Source organism: Chlamydotis macqueenii, chromosome 2 (assembly GCF_036417535.1).
Source record: "Chlamydotis macqueenii isolate bChlMac1 chromosome 2, bChlMac1.mat, whole genome shotgun sequence".
Lineage (NCBI taxonomy): Eukaryota > Metazoa > Chordata > Aves > Otidiformes > Otididae > Chlamydotis > Chlamydotis macqueenii.
In genome coordinates, this window is record NC_141557.1 from 147,548,789 (window position 1) to 147,568,783 (window position 19,995).

The window sequence follows — 19,995 nt, forward strand, 5'->3', positions numbered from 1 at the left end:
GTCTATGAACAACAACTACCTTGAAAGATCACCTCTTCCATTTTTTTTTTTTTTTTTTGTTGAGCATGACATCGTATGGCCTGGAATATGCCTTTGACAGTTTTGGGTCAACTGTCCCTTCTGTGTCCCTTCTGAGTTTTTTGACCACTCCTGGCCTATTTGCTTTGTGAAGGGGCAGAGTGAGAAACAGAGAAAGTCTTGACACTGCAAGAAGTGCTCAGCAACAGTGAAAAAATAGATGTGTTATCAACACTATTTTAGTCACAAATCCAAAACATAGCACCATACGGGCTGCTATGAAGAAAATTATCTCCATCCTAACAAGACCCAGTATAAGAGTGTTTAAGCAGAACATAAGCTACAGAGGTCATATGAGCATACAGGATAAGTAATAAAATGGAGGTTGTGTTTCAGTTTTCAGGTGTTTATGAACTTGCTTGTAGAAAAGATAGTTTTAGGAGAAAATTGAGCCTTTATGAAAGGACTGTTTTGGGACCTATGTACCATAAATTTCAGCAATGCTTTGGGGGTTGTGTAATACTAGCCTGTTCAAAGTTATGATTTATGTTTTTTCCTCTACAAATAGAGAAGTGGGACAGAAATACTCTGACTCATATCAGAGAACTTAAAAAACATTATTATTATTATTTGCAATTCCTTATTTTAAAGCAATTCTAGTTTGAAGCTGAGAGGTTCACTTATATTGGAGATAGTATAGAGACATCAAATGGATGAAAATAAAATCTCCAAATGTTCTTTAACTATTGGTATTACATCATTTTGTAGCACCTGAAAACTTTTTAAGCTGACTATTCTTTGATGTTACAGGAGCAATGAAAGAGGAAAGTGGATTCCCCTGAAGTCTGCTGCCACAGTTGCTTGTCTGTGGAAGTTCTGCACAATATACCCTGATACATAGACCTGTGTTTAGTGTGGCTCAAAGGAACACCTTTCACAACCAGCATTTAGTTCTCCTGTTTGTATAAAAGACTTTCAAGAGCTCCTTTTCTCTGTAACTCACAGCCATTATTCAGTTGCAGTTTGGACCTTTTAATATATTACAGTAATGATAGTTCTCTGAATACATATGACTGAATCAGGCATCTCACAGCACATACTTCACAGTATTAATCATAAAGAATAATATATTTCCATGCAGTGCTGTTTTAGAAGAAGGATATTTTGTCAAGCTTTAATCACTTGCCACTAGACTATAAATTGACAGTGCTATTGGACTGAAACATTTCAGAGGCTTAAAGCACAGCCTTGTTTTATACGCTTGGAACAGTCTAATAACTTTGTACACTTTTTGTAAAAGAGGAAGATTGGATTTGAAGTGTGTCACACTTCCTGAAACACTTAGTGTGGTAACTATTTGGATCTGTTCCTACATAACATATTTCAGAAGAAAGAGGATTAACTAGGCTTATTGGAGAAACATCAATGGCAATGCCTCCCCTATAGTCTGATCTTCTTGTGTATTCAGCTTTATATCTGCCAGTTTAGTGATCAACATCAAATTAACACCCTTCTTGCTGTGCCAGTACTGTGGCATCAATATATGTGTAGGAAAGTGAATTGTATTCTATTTTGGTCATATAATTATCAGAACTGTTGACTAAGTTCTTACTGTACTATTTATTATCAGGAGATGCATTGAACAAAATTCAGTTTGACTTTCAGACTTCAGTTTACACTCATTAGACATTTTTTTTAGAGGCATCAGGTAGATCTACTGCTTTGCACAGGCCAAGTCCGAGCCTTTGCATGTGATCTGTACTTCACTCCATTTTGATCACCTATGATGTCACTTACTTTCTGAGGTTGTCTGTCTGACATTCTTTAAGTGTTCTGGGAGGGATTTATTAGATTTTTGGCTGACTAGGTTCAGGGCTGCAGGATCACTGAAATGTCTTAATGCCATTTTCCTTCCTTCCATCCATCCCTTTGTTTATTTATTTCAATGTACACTGAACTCAGGTCAACCAGATCTCAGAATTTAAGCCTATATTTATTGTGATTCCAATGAATGTTGGAACCTACAGTGTCATTTTTGTAGTCACCTTCAGAAAATGTCTGTACTTCAAGCTCAGAAACTCTTGGATAATGAGCAAACTAATTCCTGAAACAGTTCCACTTACTTCTGAAGGGTTGTGGAAAAGTATGAATTTGTTGAGTATCTTTCAAGAAAAAGCAATATTTAAAACTAGCAAGGCATGCAATACAGAATAAGATAATAGAATGGGTACTAGTTGAGAGCCTTCTTAACAACTACTAGTATTTTAGTAATGAAAATACTATTCTATAAATTAAAGAAATATTTATCTATAAAAATTAGAAATCAATATCCTGCAATGTATTCTGATAACATGTCATTGAGCCAATACTAAAAGCATCAGCCCATTTAATACATTATTTTTTATCTAAAGGAATTCAATGAAATATTACCTTGTAATAACTTTTCTGTATTTAAAGTTACTTTACTTAATAGAAATTATAGATCTCTTTTTCCCATCTCTCCTTATAAAAAGAAATAACTGTAAAATTTAACCATAAATTTTAATTTAGTTTAAAATATATATTGTATTTATATACCACACCTTATAGTTATTTGAAATGTTACCTCAAAAAATAACCACGTTACACATCTATGAGAAAAGAAAAGAGAAGAAAAGAAAAGAGAAGAAAAGAGAAGAAAAGAAAAGAAAAGAAAAGAAAAGAAAAGAAAAGAAAAGAAAAGAAAAGAAAAGAGAAGAAAAGAAAAGAGAAGAAAAGAAAAGAAAAGAAAAGAAAAGAAAAGAAAAGAGAAGAAAAGAAAAGAAAAGAAAAGAAAAGAAAAGAAAAGAAAAGAAAAGAAAAGAAAAGAAAAGAAAAGAAAAGAAAAGAAAAGAAAAGAAAAGAAAAAAGAAAAGAAAAGAAAAGAAAAGAAAAAAGAAAAGGAAAGGAAAGAGTCATAGTCCCCTAACAGGAATAAGTGATTACAAATAGAAATTTTTCTCAGTTAGAGAATTTCAAATTAAGACAGAATTAATGTGAATTAAGGTGTAAGTATTCTGTGGGATGGGCTTTATGTCAGATGTGTACAAAATTATTAATTCAGAGTGTACAAATTGATAGCAATTCTGAGTCTCAGTCTATTACCTTCATTTATGTTGAGACATAACATTTCAAACTGTCTTCCTAGCCTCTTTGCTGCCACAATGAATCTGGACAGAGCAAGGGCAGAGTTAGACCTTGCTTAATCACTGCATCCAGGAGGAAATGGGACAAAAGGAAAACCAGAACCATGATTTTCCCCCTCTTCTTCCCTCAGAGTCCCATGCAGTGCTCAGTGTTGCTGAGACAGCATATGACATTGTTCAGAGCTAGTAGCAAATTGCTAACCTCTGAGATTAATGAGAGAACAGGGACGATATCGTGCTTTTGTGATAGAATAATATCTTTTCTTGGCACTTCATGAGGCAATACAGCTTCTTTTTAAATAGGACTACAGAGAAAAAGACATGCTACATCAGAAGAAACAAAATGCTTGTTTTATTTGGGCTTTTCTATTCTTCTTTCTTGGTAGCAGATAGATTTGTTAAAGCCTTCCTTAATGTTTGAATAGATTTACATAATGCACTGATGAGTGTGTTGTAAACTTCTGAATCGATTAGACTGATATTGATGGTAATAACATTGCCACTAACACTGCTATAGTACTAAACCCTAATATGGTGGCAACATTGAAAGATAATATTGATTATAAAGTAGATAAATCAGATTTTTTTTCTGATTTGCATATGACTTGCATGAAATTCGGATATGCCTCCCAGTTCATACTTACGTCTTACTAGTATCAGAAGGGCCATGCTTGCTTATGTGTTGTTGGGTAATGACGTCCTCAGAAACAGTGGTCAGCAAGCACTGCTTGCTAATGTCTTCAGCTTTAAATTGTTGCAGGACACAGTGACATACCATGTCCCAATCTGTCCCTTCCTATAAGTAGAAGAACCTGTTGTTTACCTCTGTGAACTAATTCCCTTACCTGTGGCTATCTGAAAGATTTCTCCTGTGGCCTTGTAAATGATTACTGAGCACATGACTGATTTGACTTGTCTGTCTCAGATACATCTTATGGCACAACAGCAAGCTTAACAGAAGTGCTTACATTCAACAAATCCCTCATACTACCTTTCCTACTCGCAGCTTGGAAGTGCCACCAATTGCAGCTGCTAGTACCTCTTAGGAGTGTTACATTATAAGCCACTGTCTTATTGCATATACGGAAAGGAGGCCCACAATGTCGAGAGTCATTTTGGAATCTCTTTCTCAATATCAGTATTTCAAGGAAAAATGAGCAGAATTTTCCATGGTATGACAGTGTCCTTTATTCTTCTTCCCTGTCATCTCAGATATTGCCTAGTGTCATGGCTGTTGTTTTGTCTAGTCTATTCGGTATTCAAAATACTGTTGGTGAATGGGATAAGCAGCTGTCTGTGGCACCATGATATCTCCTAGATCTTGAATGGCTTGTGGTAGGTTCAGCAAACTAAGAAGGTCACATCTGTTAATAACTTACGTCTCTCATCTTCATTTGCAAGGCAGGCACTATTGCACTTGGGAGCCTGGACTATCCTAACACCTGATGATCACTGGGAAACCAGCTTCTAACATAAGCAAATTCACTGCCAGCTTTGTTGTATTGAAGTTAATTGAGACCATCCTCCAAATCCTCCATTCCTTGCTATCTCAAAGCTCATCACAGAAGTTGGGGAAGAAAAGAAAATGAAAGGAGCAGGAGATGTTGCCTGGCACAAGTACTGAAACTGTGAATCATCTCTTTGTCATATACATATACATACTCCTGTACACTATTTGCTGCAGAAATCTTAGGGCTGCGTTATTTAGAAAGAGTATAATTTACTCTCTGCAAAAGCCTGTCAATCTGAGATACAGTCATAATTGTTGAATTACAAATTTTCCTTCATTCTCTCTCTTGCAGGAGCCCATATCTAGCAGATGGTGAATGAAATGTCCTGCCCAAAATCCTGGAAATGCTGAGGAAAGGCACTTCCTCAAAATATTATTCCTGAAAGTATTTCTGATGGGAGGAAGAGAAGCATGCCCTAGGTATCATCTTACTGGAACATAGGATACTATTTTCAAGCTTGATCCCTTCAAAGATATGAGGACTGGATCACGTGCATGATGGCCTAACCCTGTGCACGTATCTGATGATCACTAGTCATAGTGCCACAACATACAACCACAGAAGATGCAACTGTCTAAGCTATCTTTAGACATAGATCATGAAGCATCACGGATTACAAGACATTTCTTTGGACTCTGCAGTTTTATGATACTCTTTGCTGTAACAGATAGTCAGTGACATAGGCTGCAATGTATTAACTCTGATATACTTCTTTGTATAGGACAATCTCCCCTCCATCCTTCCTCTTGTATGAGAACAGTGCAGGGAAGAGTACAGCGCTTCTAGCAGACACTCCCTACATTTAAGGAGATGGAGAGTTAGGTCCTATTCACATCCTATCGATGCAGATTTCCTGATGTTTGTTGGCCACCATATACCTTTAAACATAGACTGTGTGATTTCCCTTTTCTGTTGACCCCATCCCCAGACTGGCTGCCTGTATAAGATGTAGAATTAGTTTTATGGTATATACCTGAAGTCATTTCAGGTGGTTGTCCTGAGCATCTTCTGAGATTATATGACCTTAGTGAATTTATCTGGATGGACTCAGTATAGTAAGAAGACTAGAATTTTCTTCTATTGTGCTTAGCTAGAATAATAAGAAATCTGTAGCCAAACATATTTAAATGTTACTAAGTATGATTAAAAAAGCGCAAGTGATGGCAAAAGGTTTGAATCAACTTTTAATTTAACCAGGACAGTTCACTTGTATCTAACAGAAATCCTTTCAAGAACTGATTAATACAAGAGCCTAGAAGATATATAATTTTAAGAAGCAAAGTACTATAGATTCATGTAGGCAAAGAATTTTTTTTACTTCCTTTTTTTTTGTGTGCTTATGACTTCAATTAATTCTAAGAACTCAAAACAAGTACCTTGCATTTGGACTTCTACATTGTAATGGCTCTTGAACTTTTCTTTCTAATGTATGACAGAGCAGTGCTTTTAGTATGCAGTTACAGTAAATGGAGACATGCATTTAGCATTTTAAGCCTCTAGCAAGTCTTTCGTTTTACACAGCAGCTCACTAATTGAATATTAATATCATGCTTGGTAATTCAAAAAACACATGGTGAATTTCCTTTGTCAGTAAATGTCTGTTTAAGAAGTATTTAATATTCAGGCAAAGAGCTTGGATTCTGTACCTACACTTACCCTTAGAGTTTGAATGACTTACTAGCAAGATGTGGTAGCATTCGATACCTTCACATCCATTTTTGAAGAATGTTGCAAGATACTGCTATGGGATTTTCTGTTATTTATAATCAGTGTTATATTTCAAAACAGTAAAACAATCTGTAACTCATATATTTATATGATTCTCTGACTGAAACCTAAAATATATTAAAGAAATATAAAATAATTTTAGTTATTCTTTTGCACTGGAATTACCAACTATTTTTCAGTATTTCTGTATGAAGTTTTAACAACTGCAGAGTTTTTCCTTAAATCAAAAGTCCTATCCTGTAAATACTTTAAAATCACTGATAGACTGTGTCAACAATTAAATAGTTCTTGAAAGCTGGACCAGACTCACAATTCTGTTTTTCTGTTCTTCCCTCTTGTCCATTCTTGTCCTTTTTTCTCTTCTTCCTTAAAATCCCAAATGAAATTAGGGACTGATCCAAACTAAAACAGTTACAGAGTTATTTGGATTATGCTTATTAAAAATTTATTCTCCTCTGTTTAAATAATTATTTTCAGTAGTTTTGACTAGATTTTCCTTTTAGTCAAAGGCAATGGCTTTACAACTTTAAGAATGCAATGGCTGTAGTCCTTGATCACCACCCGTAATACAGTATCTTCACTTCAGTCTGATCTTTCTGAACTTCCACATCTTTATTCTTCTTCCTCTTCTTCTCCTTGGCTTTTATTACAGTATCTTTCTTTCTTACCTCATGTGTAACTGAATCATATTCTCATCTTAATTAAAAAGAAAAAAAAAACAGTAAAAGAAACATAATAGCACTTCCTTTGCTGTTAATCCTTTCTACTATATAAATCATCCTCTGCTTTATATTTCTGGTCCTTCAGGATAAAAAACACTGCAGAGATAGTGGAATATTTTCCATGTTGTGTTTGTATGACCTGTTGTAGAGTTACTTCTCATTGTTGGATGTATATAGACAGTTTGGAGATGAGGTTTAGGAGGGGAGCACCACATCAAATCTGCTGTGCTGGGTTTGTTCTCATTAGAGCTTACTTATCGCAAACCATCATTAAATGGCGAGACAATCTGTCAATGGTACCTTTAGGTATAGATAAGGAAGGAAAAGGATTAATCTAATAACTTATGCTCTATTTTAACTCTGAACATAGCTTGCCCGTGCAATTTCCAGTTAACTTTAAAAAGAGTGTGTAGTGTTGGTAGAACTATTGGAGAAGTATGGTAAGAGAATTAATTGTATTAATGATTTGTCATATTTATTGCTATTTTTTAAAAATGATATATTTTTTTTCTCCTGTAAACTGACTTTGTCTACATTTTGACAATATTTGTGTTTGCTAATTGGTGAAAAATGTTGCAATAAAGTAAAAATATTTATTTTTAAAAAGAGAAAATTTGTACCATATTATCTATGATGCCTTATATATTTTGCAAACATTCAAAATTTGAGGAAGTTTTTAAAAGGAGAGAGTTTGTATGCATACATTTACTTTTACAAAGATCTTTGTTTCCTATCTTTGAAAGAGATTTGAAACTTTGCCTTTCATTTTTAAATTTTCTAATGAATGCTTCTGCTTGAGGGATGTATTCCATCTCTTTTCCAAAAAATGTATTACATTTTAATAAAGATTTTCATAAGCTTTTTCTGAAACTTTAATTTAGATGAATGGCATTTGCAGTACAGAATAAGGAAAAAGGAAAAAGAAATAAGATAGAACTGAATGTAAGCATATACAACTGTAGTTACAATTTATGACAACATTGAATATGATTTTACCTCCCTCATGACAAAAACTGAACTGAAATCTACTTTTTCATTAACATGTTTTTGTTTAAAGTGAAATTCTAAGGGATAAGTTCTTCTTTCTATCAGGTTGCTGTGCAAAGACTGACGTATTTTTCGCTCAGAAATAACCATGACATAAGTGACCTTACAATAATTCAAAAAGTAGCAGAGAGAAGCTACCCTGTATCTTGTAAGTGAACTGGATTACATATCTTTTCTAGTATTGATGTCCAATTCAGTAAAAATAGAAAGTCTAAGAAAACTTTCTACATCTCCTTTTTCAAGCAGCTAAAAAGTACTACAGGGAAAACAACACTTGTGCGAGAATATACTGGAACGGTCTGGTTCTGATGCCCATATTTGGCGAGATTCTTAATACCGTTGTAGATGCAGAAAACTGCAATGTCACGTATTTGGATTGTGGAAATATTGCTTCTAATAGAAATATAAGAAATCAATAAATTAATTTTATTGTATAGAAATGTATACAGTAACTTTAACAGCTAATAAATATTGTTCACTCTGTTAGTGAGGGGGGGCCTAAGGTGGTAGCTTCTGTAGGAAACTGCTAGAAGTTTCTCCCCTTTGTTTAGTGGACTCAGCCAGGCCTAGGGCGGACCCGCTGCTGGCCAAGGCCGAGCCAATTGGTAGCAGAATGTCCCGTGATAACGCCTCTGCGATAACATATTTAAGAAGCGGAAAACAGGAAAAAAAAAAAGAAGGAAAGAAGATGTGAAGCAGCTGAGCGGGAGCAGAGAGGGGGAGGTGCGAGCCTTGTGGGCCTTGCAGGCCTCACCCTCTGGCCTCCCGCTGGGCAGCCGACTGGGCACAACTCAATCCAGCCTACCTGCAAGAAATGGAGAGGAGATGAGAAGTGAATAAGATGTAAAAAGGATCCTGAGAGGCGTCTGCCAGCCTGTCGTGAGGAACGGCTGCAGACGCCAAGGTCAGTGAAGAAGGAGGGGGAGGAGTAATGCGGCTCCTGGCCAAGATTCCCCTGCAGCCTGTGGTGACGACCATGGTGGAGCAGGTTGTCCCCCTGCAGCCCATGGAGGTCCACAGAGGGGCAGAGATCCACCTGCAGCCCGTGGAGGACCCCACGCCGGAGCAGGTGGAGGCCTGAAGGAGGCTGTGGCCTGTGGAGGGCCCACTGAGGCAGCTGTTCTGGAGGGACTGCACCTCGTGGAAGAGATGACCCACGCCGGAGCAGTTTCACGAAGGACTGTAGCCCCTGGGAGGGACCCCATGATGGAGCAGAGGAGGAATGCGAGGAGTTCTTCCCCCGACAATGACACAGCAGCGTAAAACAATGCGTGATGAACTGACTGCGACCCCCATTCCCTTTTTCCCCCCTGTGCCACTCGGGAGGGGAGGTAGTAGAGATAATGTTAAGCCCGGGAAGAGGGAGGGGTGGGGGGAGGTTATGTTGTTCCCCATCTCATTCTCCTGCTAGTTTTAGAAATAAATGAATAGTTTTCCCCAAGTCAAGTCTGTTTTGCCCGTAACGGTAACTTTAAGGATTTCTCCCCATCCTTATCTCAAACCTTGAGCCGTTTTTCTTATATCATCTCCTCCTATTCTCTCGGAGGGTGGGGGGAGCAAGAGAGAGACTGTGTAGTCTGGTCCTGATCAGGGCTGAGCTACGACACATATATAGTCAGGAGATACCTTACTGTAAATGATCAGTTTAATCTGGCAAAACAGTCCAAGGTTAAATTTAGAAAATTCAAAACTAGAAATACATACATATTTATAAACTTGATAATAGTTAACAACTGGAATACTAAAGGTATTGCAGGAGAGTGGATGACACAGAATGGTCAGCTTGTTCCAATACTGTGTCTACTTTTGACTCCCTTTAGTGTATTATGTAAAATGAGATTTGTCACTGCTAACTTTTGAGTTAGCTCCTAGTTTCTCAATTTACAGTCATGTCTCATGCTTTTAGATTCTTAGGCTATAGTTGGTTCTTGATGAGCTAGCAATGCTATTAGTATGTTGAAAGACAAAAATGAGGACTTGAGGGATACCGTGCCCTCTGCATGAAATCTTCTACAGTGTACTCTCCTGTAGGGAAGTGTTATCAGACCTTCAGGTGTTCTTGAGCTGTGGCAGTTTCAGCTCAGATTGCTTTTTTCTTTTTTTCCATCTTTCTCTGACAGAAAAAATGTAGAATTTTATTTCAAATATGAACCTTGATACATCTCACTATGCTTTTGTTTTCACCTGAAATTGCATTTCTGCAATCTCTGTAAGACCACTGTTGAGCCAAAACTAAGCTGAAATGTAGCTTCCCTTTATCAAAATCTCTCAGATAAAATACACAGTGACACCCTACAGACTGGTGGGTACTATATAGAGTGCTTCTATTTCCTAGAAAAGTTTTCTAAGTTCAGAATGAGGCTATCCAAGAGTCTACCTCCGTAGAAATTAATTATTTAATAAAGAGAAAAGTCAGAATATCAGTTCTTAAAAAAGTAATGAAGGGCCCTCAAAATGTATTAATGAAAGTTACATATAATTTTAGCATCTCATCCTTCCTTCTTCAGGTTGCAACTGAAAAAAAATGTTTAGTTTTTGCTCATTAAGCTTCCACATATTTTCAAGATTCACTGTAAAATGCTTTAGCCTCCAGTTTTCTGGAACAGTTTTAAGAGTTTTCAGATAAGGAGTTTTCCTTGTCTGAAACTATCAGCAGACTATAAGCTACTTCCACTATTCTACAACGTATATCAACAGAAATTTTAATGAATAAATAGTATTAGCCTCTGTAATGGGAAATATTTGTGTATTTAATATGTCCCTTTCAATTTTTCTTGGAAATGCTAAGAAAAAAACCTAAAGCTCCTCACAATTCACTATATGCCACAAAGCTATTTAAAGAAAGATACATCTAGATATTATGTCAATACTGTTAGGGCTAGTATGACCATTTGTCAGTAATTCCACTGTAACTCATTGCATTTCTGAGACCTAGAACATGGCTGTAGCATTATATCTGTTTCAGAACTTAGTGCCCCTCTTTTAAATAAAAATACTTAAGTACTCACACTATGGAAAGAAACATATTTATTTTTGTATACTTACATACTCGTTAGGAGTTCATACCTTTTTAACTACTTCCGATGAAACGGGAAAAAAATTCTATCACTAAACACTGTGCAGAAGGAATCACACTTTTGAAAAGAAACACTTAGAAGGTAGAATTTGCACAGTACTCATTTAAATATTCTTTTGCTGTTGCCATCATGCAATGATTGACAAAATGACATATTGTTCCCCTACAGTGCATATGTACAAACCTAATTGATACACAGGTATTAAACCTGATATTAATTGCTGCTTAAAATAAATAAAATGTATAAAAGAGCTATTATAGTTAGCTTAAGCACTGTGCTACTCAGAGAGTGTTGCACTACAGAAAATAAATAATTGATTTGGAAATCTAATTGATCACTCCTAGTTTAATAGAATCATAGAATGGTTTGACTTAGAAGGCATCTTTGAAGGTCATCTAGTCAACCCTCCTACAATGATCAGGGTCATCTTTCACTAGATCAGGACGCCCAAAGCCCTGTCCAACCTGGCCTTGAATGTTTCCAGGGATGGGGCATCTACCACCTCTCTGTGCAACCTGTTGCAGTGTTTCACTACAGACATCATGAAAAATTTCTTCCTTATACCTAGTCTAAATCTATCCTTTTTTGCTTTAAAACCATTACCCCTTGTCCTATCACTACAAGCAACGTTCTCGTCTTTCCTATAAGCCCCCTTTAAGTATTGAAAGATCACAATAAGGTCTCCCTGGAGCCTTATCTTCTTTAGTCTGAACAATCTCAACTCTCTCAGCCTTTCTTCATAGGAGAGGTGCTCCAGTCCTATGACCATCGTCATGGCACTCCTCTGGACACACTATAACAGGTCCATATCTTTCTTGTACTGAAGACTTCAGAGCTGGATGCAGTACTCCAGGTGGGTTCTCACCAGAGCAGAACAGAGGAGGAGAATCACCTCCCTCAACCTGCTTGCCATGGTTCTTTTTGTTCTTTTTGATACAGCTCAGGATGTAGTTGGCTTTCTGGGCTGTGAGTGCACATTGATGGTTCATGTCCAGCTTTCCACCCAAGTCCTTCTCCTCAGGGCTGCTCCAAATCCCTTCATCTCCCAGCCTGTATTGATATAGAAATAGATATAGATATGGATATAGATACGGATATAGATATGGATATTGATATAGATATTGATATACATATAGATCATAGAATGGTTAGGGTCGGAAGGGGCCTCCAAACGTCATCTAGTCCAACCCCCCTGCAAGGACCAGGGACATCCCCAACTAGATCAGGTTGCTCAGAGCCTCATCCAGCCTGGCCTTGAATGTTTCCAGGGATGGGGCTTCCACCACCTTTCTGGGCAACCTGTTCCAGTGCTCTATAATTTGCATTGTAAAAAATTTTTTCCTAATATCCAATCTAAATCTACCCCACTCTATTTTAAAACCATTACTCCTTGTCCTATCGCAAGAGGCCCTACTGAACAGCCTTTCCCCATCTTTCTTGTAGGCCCCCTTGAGCTACTGGAAGACCGCTGTAAGGTCTCCCCGGAGCCTTCTCTTCTCCAGGCTGAACAGCCCCAACTCTCTCAGCCTGTCCTCATAAGAGAGGTGCTCCAGCCCTTTTATCATCTTTGTGGCCCTCCTCTGGACCTTCTCCAACTGGTCCATGTCCTTCTTATGTTGGGGGCTCCAGAACTGAACACAGTACTCCAGGTGGGGTCTCACCAGGGCAGAGTAGAGGGGGAGAATCACCTCCCTTGACCTCCTGGCCACGCTTCTCTTGATGCAGCCCAGGATGCAGTTGGCCTTCTGGGCTGCAAGGGTACATTGCCTGCTCATGTTGAGCTTCTCGTCCACCAGCACTCCCAAGTCCGTCTCCTCAGGGCTGCTCTCAATCCATTCCCCACCCAGCCTGTATTTGTGCCTGGGATTGCCATGACTCAGGTGCAGAACCTTGCACTTGGCCTGGCTGAACTTCATGAGGTTGGCACGGGCCCACCTCTCCAGCCTGTCAAGGTCCCTCTGGATGGCATCCCTCCCTTCCAGCATGTCGACGGCACCACACAGCTAGGAGTCATCAGCAAACTTGCTGAGGGTGCACTCTATCACACTGTCCATGTCGCTGACAAAGATGTTGAACAGGGCCCGGCCCAACACGGACCCCTGAGGGACGCCGCTCGTGACCAGTCTCCACATGGACATTGAGCCATTAACCACCACTCTCTGAGTGCGGCCATTCAGCCAACTCCTTATCCACCGAGTGGTCCATCCATCAAAGCCATGTCTCTCTAGTTTAGAGAGAAGGATGTCGTGTGGGACAGTGTGAAAAGCTTTGCACAAGTCCAGGTAGATGATATCCGTTGCTCGTCCCTTGTCCACCGATGCTGTCACCCCATCACAGAAGGCCACCAAATTGGTCAGGCATGATCTGCCCTTGGTGAAGCCATGTTGGCTGTCACCAACCACCTCCTTGCTCTCCATGTGCCTTAGCATGGTTTCTGGGAGAATCTGCTCCATGACCTTGCCGGGCACAGAGGTGAGGCTGACCAGCCTGTAGTTGCCCAGGTCCTCCTTGTTCCCCTTTTTAAAAATTGGGGTTATGTTCCCTCTCTTCCAGTCATCGGGGACCTCACCAGACCACCACGTCTTTTCAAATACGATGGCCAGTGGCTTGGCAACTTCATCCGCCAGTTCCCTCAGGACCCACGGATGCATCTCATCAGGTCCCATGGACTTGTGCACCTTCAGGTTCCTCAGATGTTCCCGAACCTGCTCTTCAAGTACAGTGGGCAGTTCTTCATCCTCGCAGTCCCTGCTTGCACCTTCTACAGCTTGGTTGCTAGGACAAGAGCTCTTATCGGTGAAGACTGAGGCAAAAAAGTCATTGAGTACCTCAGCCTTCTCCATGTCCTGGGTTAGAAGGACACCAGTTCCCTTCTGGAGGGGGCCTACATTTACCCTGGACTTTCTTTTGTCCCCTACATACCTACAGAAGCTCTTGTTGAATTTTATATCCCTGGCCAGATTCAATTCTGTCAGGGCTTTGGCCTTCCTCACCTGATCCCTGGCCACTCGCACAGCCTCTTTGTAGTCCTCCCAGGCTACCTGTCTCCGTTTCCACCCTCTATAGGCCTCCTTCTTCACTTTCAGTTGGTCCAGGAGCTCCTTGCTCGTCCACGCGGCCTCCTGGACTTTTTGCCCGACTTGTTTTTCATCGGGATGCACCTCTGCTGAGCTTGGAGGAGGTGCTCCTTGAATGTGGACCAACTTTCCTGGACCCCTCTTCCCTCCAGGGCCGCCTCCCATGGCGCTTGGCCCATCAGGTCCCTGAAGAGGCCGAATTCTTCCCTCTTGAAGTCTAGGGCTGAGAGCTTGCCATGTAGTTTCCTTGCTGCCCCGTGGATCTTGAACTCCATCATGTCGTAGTTGCTGCAGCCAAGGCCATCCTTTAGTTTCACAAGGCTGTCCTTTAGTTTCCTTTAGTTTCTTTTAGATATAAATATTGATATTGATATTGATATTGATATTGATATTGATATTGATATTGAGGGTTGCCCCGACCCAGGTGTAGGACCTTACATTTGGCCTTGTTGAACTTCACTTGGGCCCACTTCTTGAGCTTGTTCAGATCCCTCTGGATAATATCCCTTTCCTCAGGCCTGTCAATTGTACCACTCAGCTTGCTGTTGTGTGCAAATTCACTGAGAGTGTATTTGATCCCACTGATGCACTTGATCCCACTGTATTTATTGTAGTTTTTGTAATACATTCTTTGGAGGAGGTTTACATCAGCAGTTAGATGTTTTCAGAGTGCTTTGGGAGCCTTTACCTAAGGCTTGAATTTTATCCCCTCTCACTGGATACAGATCTAAGTCCCTCTGTGTTATTTTAAATGCTATTAGGTGCTAACTGTTGCTGAGAGCAATACAGTTTGGAACTGCCTAGAGAAGCTGTGGATGTAAAAGGTGTGATTTATAGGACTGATACATTTCTGAAAGCTTCATTTAAAAGACCAGTGTATACACGTATATGTAAAAGCCAAATTCTCTCTTCTATGTATGTTAATCTTGGTAATATTAAGTATTTGGCCAATATTAATTTGTTGTATTTTGACAAGGATGCTAAGGGTCTTTAACAGTCCAGCATTTGTCAGGCATCTTCAGTCACACCAGCCACATTCTAGCCATTTTGTTGAGAAATTATGTTCTTCAGTTGAAAGTCTGAAAGTTTGGTTTCTTTTGACCTAGCAGGAACAAACATGCAAGTCAGACTCTTCTAAAGCAAAGATTTTCTAATTAAAAGGGAGAACAAGAAGTTTTAACTTTGCTGAATCAAAGACAACAGGCAGCAGATTATTTTTGTTTTTCTCTTTTAACTGTACTAAAATTGGACTTTTTTTTTCCTGAGGGATCTTATTTTCAAAAGAGGTGTACCATCTTTTATTATAGTAGTACTTCATGGATTTGGGAAATATTTATAAAATTGGTTCCCTATGAAAAATATTGAGTATTAAACATGTATGTGAAAGGCAGCACACACTATAAAACAGAACCCGTATGACTTCTGCTTACTTGCAGTAATCAATACTTCTGGATGTAGTCTGTCTCCATGTATTTGTTCTCTATTTGCTGTAACTCTCAAGTCAGACTGTAAACTTACTATTGAAATTAAGTTGTTGATTATAAAATAGGAACTATCCTCCAAATCAAGATAGTGTGCAAGAGTATTTTTGCCAACTATTGTGAATGGAACCTTGAACTAAAGAAACTTACTTAGTCTGATTTAACAGTGAAAAACACAGAGAAGTGTAACAGGGATATTATAGGGAAAATGCTTGGCTGGAAGTACTATCAAAAGTGTATTATAGGCAACTTAGAATCATTAATGTAACACTTTCAAATCTCTTAGCTATAGATAGACAAGTTACAGGTTGATCATGAAAGTTATCAGTGATCTGTGCATCAAAACCACATTGATTATCCAAGGTAGGAGATTTGAGCAAAGCAGGGAAAATTACACATTTCATATGATTGTCTAGGTCTATTGATGGTGCAATGATATATTCAATAATTCATCAACAAATATTAAGGAGATATTGGCTTTTGATGAAATGAGCAGAGATATTTATCTTTTAGTAAAATATCTTTAAGTCTTCATTAACTTAGCATACAAAAACATTACCCCACATACATTAATTCTAAAATTAGCATCATAGTGGTAAGTATCTCTTGAATTTATTTAAAATATTAAAATAAAAAAGAGAAATAATTATAGGAAAGAAAATGAGAAAACTTAGAAAGAAAGTAAATGGTGAAACAATGATACCATGTGTTGTGGGTTGACCTTGGTAGCTGCCAGTTGTCCACCCAGTCACTCACTGATTCTTCCTCCTTGACAGGACATGGGGAGAAAATAAGATTAATAACTTCTGGGTCAAGACAAAGGCAGGGAGATTACTTACTGCCATAGACAAAACAGGCTTTATTTGGAGAAAAATAATTTAATTTATTGCTGATTAAAAATAGAGTAGTGTGGTGAGAAACAAAAACAAAAAACTAAACTACCTTCCCCTACATATCCTCTTTTTTTCTATTCTCAGTTTCACTTCTTCATTCCCAACTTCTCTACCTCTTCCCTCTCCCAAGTGGTGCAGGAGGATGGGGAATGAGGGATTAGGATCAGTTTATAATAGTTTGTCTCTGACAGTCCTTCCTCCCCACAATTTTCCCCTGCTCCAGCATGCAAACATCTAGTATAGTCTTCATCTGTAAAATCAGCATTATATTTTCACAATTTCAGTAAAAATCAGATAAGTGAAGGAGCAAGCAATGAAATATTCTTTTATAGCCTTTAAAGGACTTCATATATTCTACTAGAAATCACTATGGGTCAGGATTTAGACTGTAGGTTGTTAAGCCTGCATGAGAACTGTGCTGCATTCAAGACTTCTGGTCAGGGCAAATTATCACTAGGAACAGAGAAACCATGAGATACAGTCAAAGACACAATCAGTTCTCTCACACATAGGAGAAAACATTGGTAAAATGTATCATCTTGACTCAGCTAACATAGAATAGAGCTCTCCGTGCAGCTCAGCATCGTAGGACTTGGTAAGCACTGTGGCTGCAGTTTTCTGGACTGCATGACAACAAATAGATGCTGAAAGTTGTTTAATGTCCACTTGCAGCTTTGGGCAGGCTAGTAGTAATGTGGTAACAGGAATGTGGTAGTTAACATATGAGGAACAGAAGATGTGGAGTGCAGAAATTTTAATTTGGAGCACACAGGGATGATTAACTTCAGGTTTGCCCCCCAGGAAGAAGGCTGCGGAAGATATCCTACTGCAACACATTCCCACAACGAAAAAGATGGGAAATGCACACATTTCAACATCTACAGCAGCCCTGAATTTGAAAAAGACTACTGACCAACCTGGGGCCCAAGGCAAATTTGGACTACGCAGATGCGGTATGGCTAAAAGGTTCCATGATTTGGGTCATACTCTGGACAGTAATTAGGAATACTCCAATTAAATTAAGATACAAGTGCCAAAGTTAATAATGGCAAAGACTTAAGCAGAATCTGTTTTCTTGTGATCTTCCAAAGACAAACCTCAAAGACAAACCCCAATTGTTTGTTAAAACCAAACTGGAAAAAATCTATAGGAAATGGCAAGAGCGGAGAATGTGCACTCGAAAAGTGATAGACTGGATGATTAAAAAGGCTCTTCCCATCTTTAACATCTCTACTTTCCTTGCTCCTTGGTAGTGTTTTTCTTTACTTTGCACCATTGCTGTAAACATAAGTTCCTCTCCTCCTTATGCACTGAGTGCTACCTATAGAGCACAGACTTACTACTCTCAGTACATAAATATAAGCAAATCCGTGGGTTTTTACATAGAATTAGAATGTAGGTCTCTATCCTGAAGCATGAACTGAACTTGATGTTTACACAATGCACAAAAGAAATCAGAGACAGTCTGAACAAGGGTAAGGGACCATCTGCATAAAGAAAAATGTTTGGAAATTTGGAGTAGTAACTGGAAATCATGCAACTGCTTTAATCCATTACATATTCTTATAGGTTGCTCAGTATGGAGTGCCTATAAAACTACAAATTTACAGGAAGTTGTCACATCTAATTGGTTACTGGATTAGTTTATCTCAAGCAATGTTTCTTGCCTATTTTTGCCTTTTAAAATGATTCTCTGCTAATGAAGCAAATGTAATTCTGCCAGTCTTGAAATAATTCCCACATCACAGCATTATGATTAGTTTCACTTTCACACCGAGTCTGCCAATTTTTTAAAACAATCTTTTCATTAATAATACTGCCTAGTATAAGCAGCCAAAAACTATTTAACATGTGGTATGAAAAATCTGGTACTATGTAGGTGCTCAGTCAGAGCCACTAGTGTAAGATTTTTATATTTCCTCCAAAGGATTTGTTTGAAATGAACTCTGGGTATTCTCACTGTGTGTTCTCTGGTAAAATAAAATTGTTGTTCTTCATAATTCAGTATGGACATTTGTGAAGTCAAAGTGATACAGTTAGTATTCTCTTAATCCTGTTTTTATGGATACTACTCACATGCAGTACCAACACCAGAAAATATATTAATTTTTTATTCCTATTGAGTCTTAGTATACCTTTCCATCACAAGGAGATTCACATTGTCATTTTCCTAGCCTATATGTACATCCCTGTTTTTTATCACTTTCTCCTTATCCTTTTAGCTCTGCCAGACATTTCTGTCTGGCTCTATCATCCTTCCTCCCTCTGATGCCAGCTCAGTGCTCCACACCAACTTACGTCTTTTTACTGCTGAACATCTTTCCTGATAACTCACTCTAGCTGTATGACTTATTTGGTTACTCCTGCTCTCTCTTCTCTAAAATTGGATGGTGAGCTCTTCATTTCATGGACCATGTCTTTTTATCTGTCCCATAAAGCTTACATGGCATTTATGGGAGCAATGTAAATTAATAATAATAAACATTTTGTACTCTACAGATATATGTTTAGGTATTTGAACTGTGAAATACTGTCTTCAGTCTAAACAGCTGTCAATGTATGATTGCGTCAGGGTGCAGCACAGCCTTGAGGTCTCCCTGGTGCTTGGGGGTGGAGGGGCTGCCCTGGGGCAACAGGGCTGGGTCTGCAGCCAGGGCTGTCCCATTGTCCCAAGCAGAGAGCAGGGCAGACTAGGGGGCAGCCAGAGCAACCCCATCCCCAGACATCAGGCATCTCCCTTGGGCAGGGGTGGGTCAAGGCTGGGCCAGGACATTGGCCTGCTGGTGGGGCTGGTTAGGTGGGGCTCATGGCTGGGCATAACTGAGCTGTGGTGAGCTGGAGACTTATCCTGCTATGTCATCACTGGGGCAGGAGCTGGTGGTCCTGAGGGGGCTGAAATGAGGTTTTAGGTCCAAGTCCAGCTCAGGAAAAGCCGGAGGGAGGCAGGACAGGGACAGTCAGAGTTGTCAGTGCCCTCAGTGTTCTGCCAGATGGACTATACATAACAAGTTAAACTATTTTAACTTGAGCCTTCTTGAAAATGCGTGAGAAGTAACTACCACTTGTTCCATTTTAAATCATAGAATATGAGAAGATAACAAGGATGAGATTTGATTGCCTGAAAAGAGACATACAGATATTTTAATACCATCTATGTAAGGTACACTGCCCGACCTCAAGCAGCCTGGCCCCAAGACATCAAGGAGGGTAGGTCTTCTGTGATGTCTTCCAGGCTCACAAAGATGCTTTGAATGTCTCAAATGTCATCTGTTGCCTC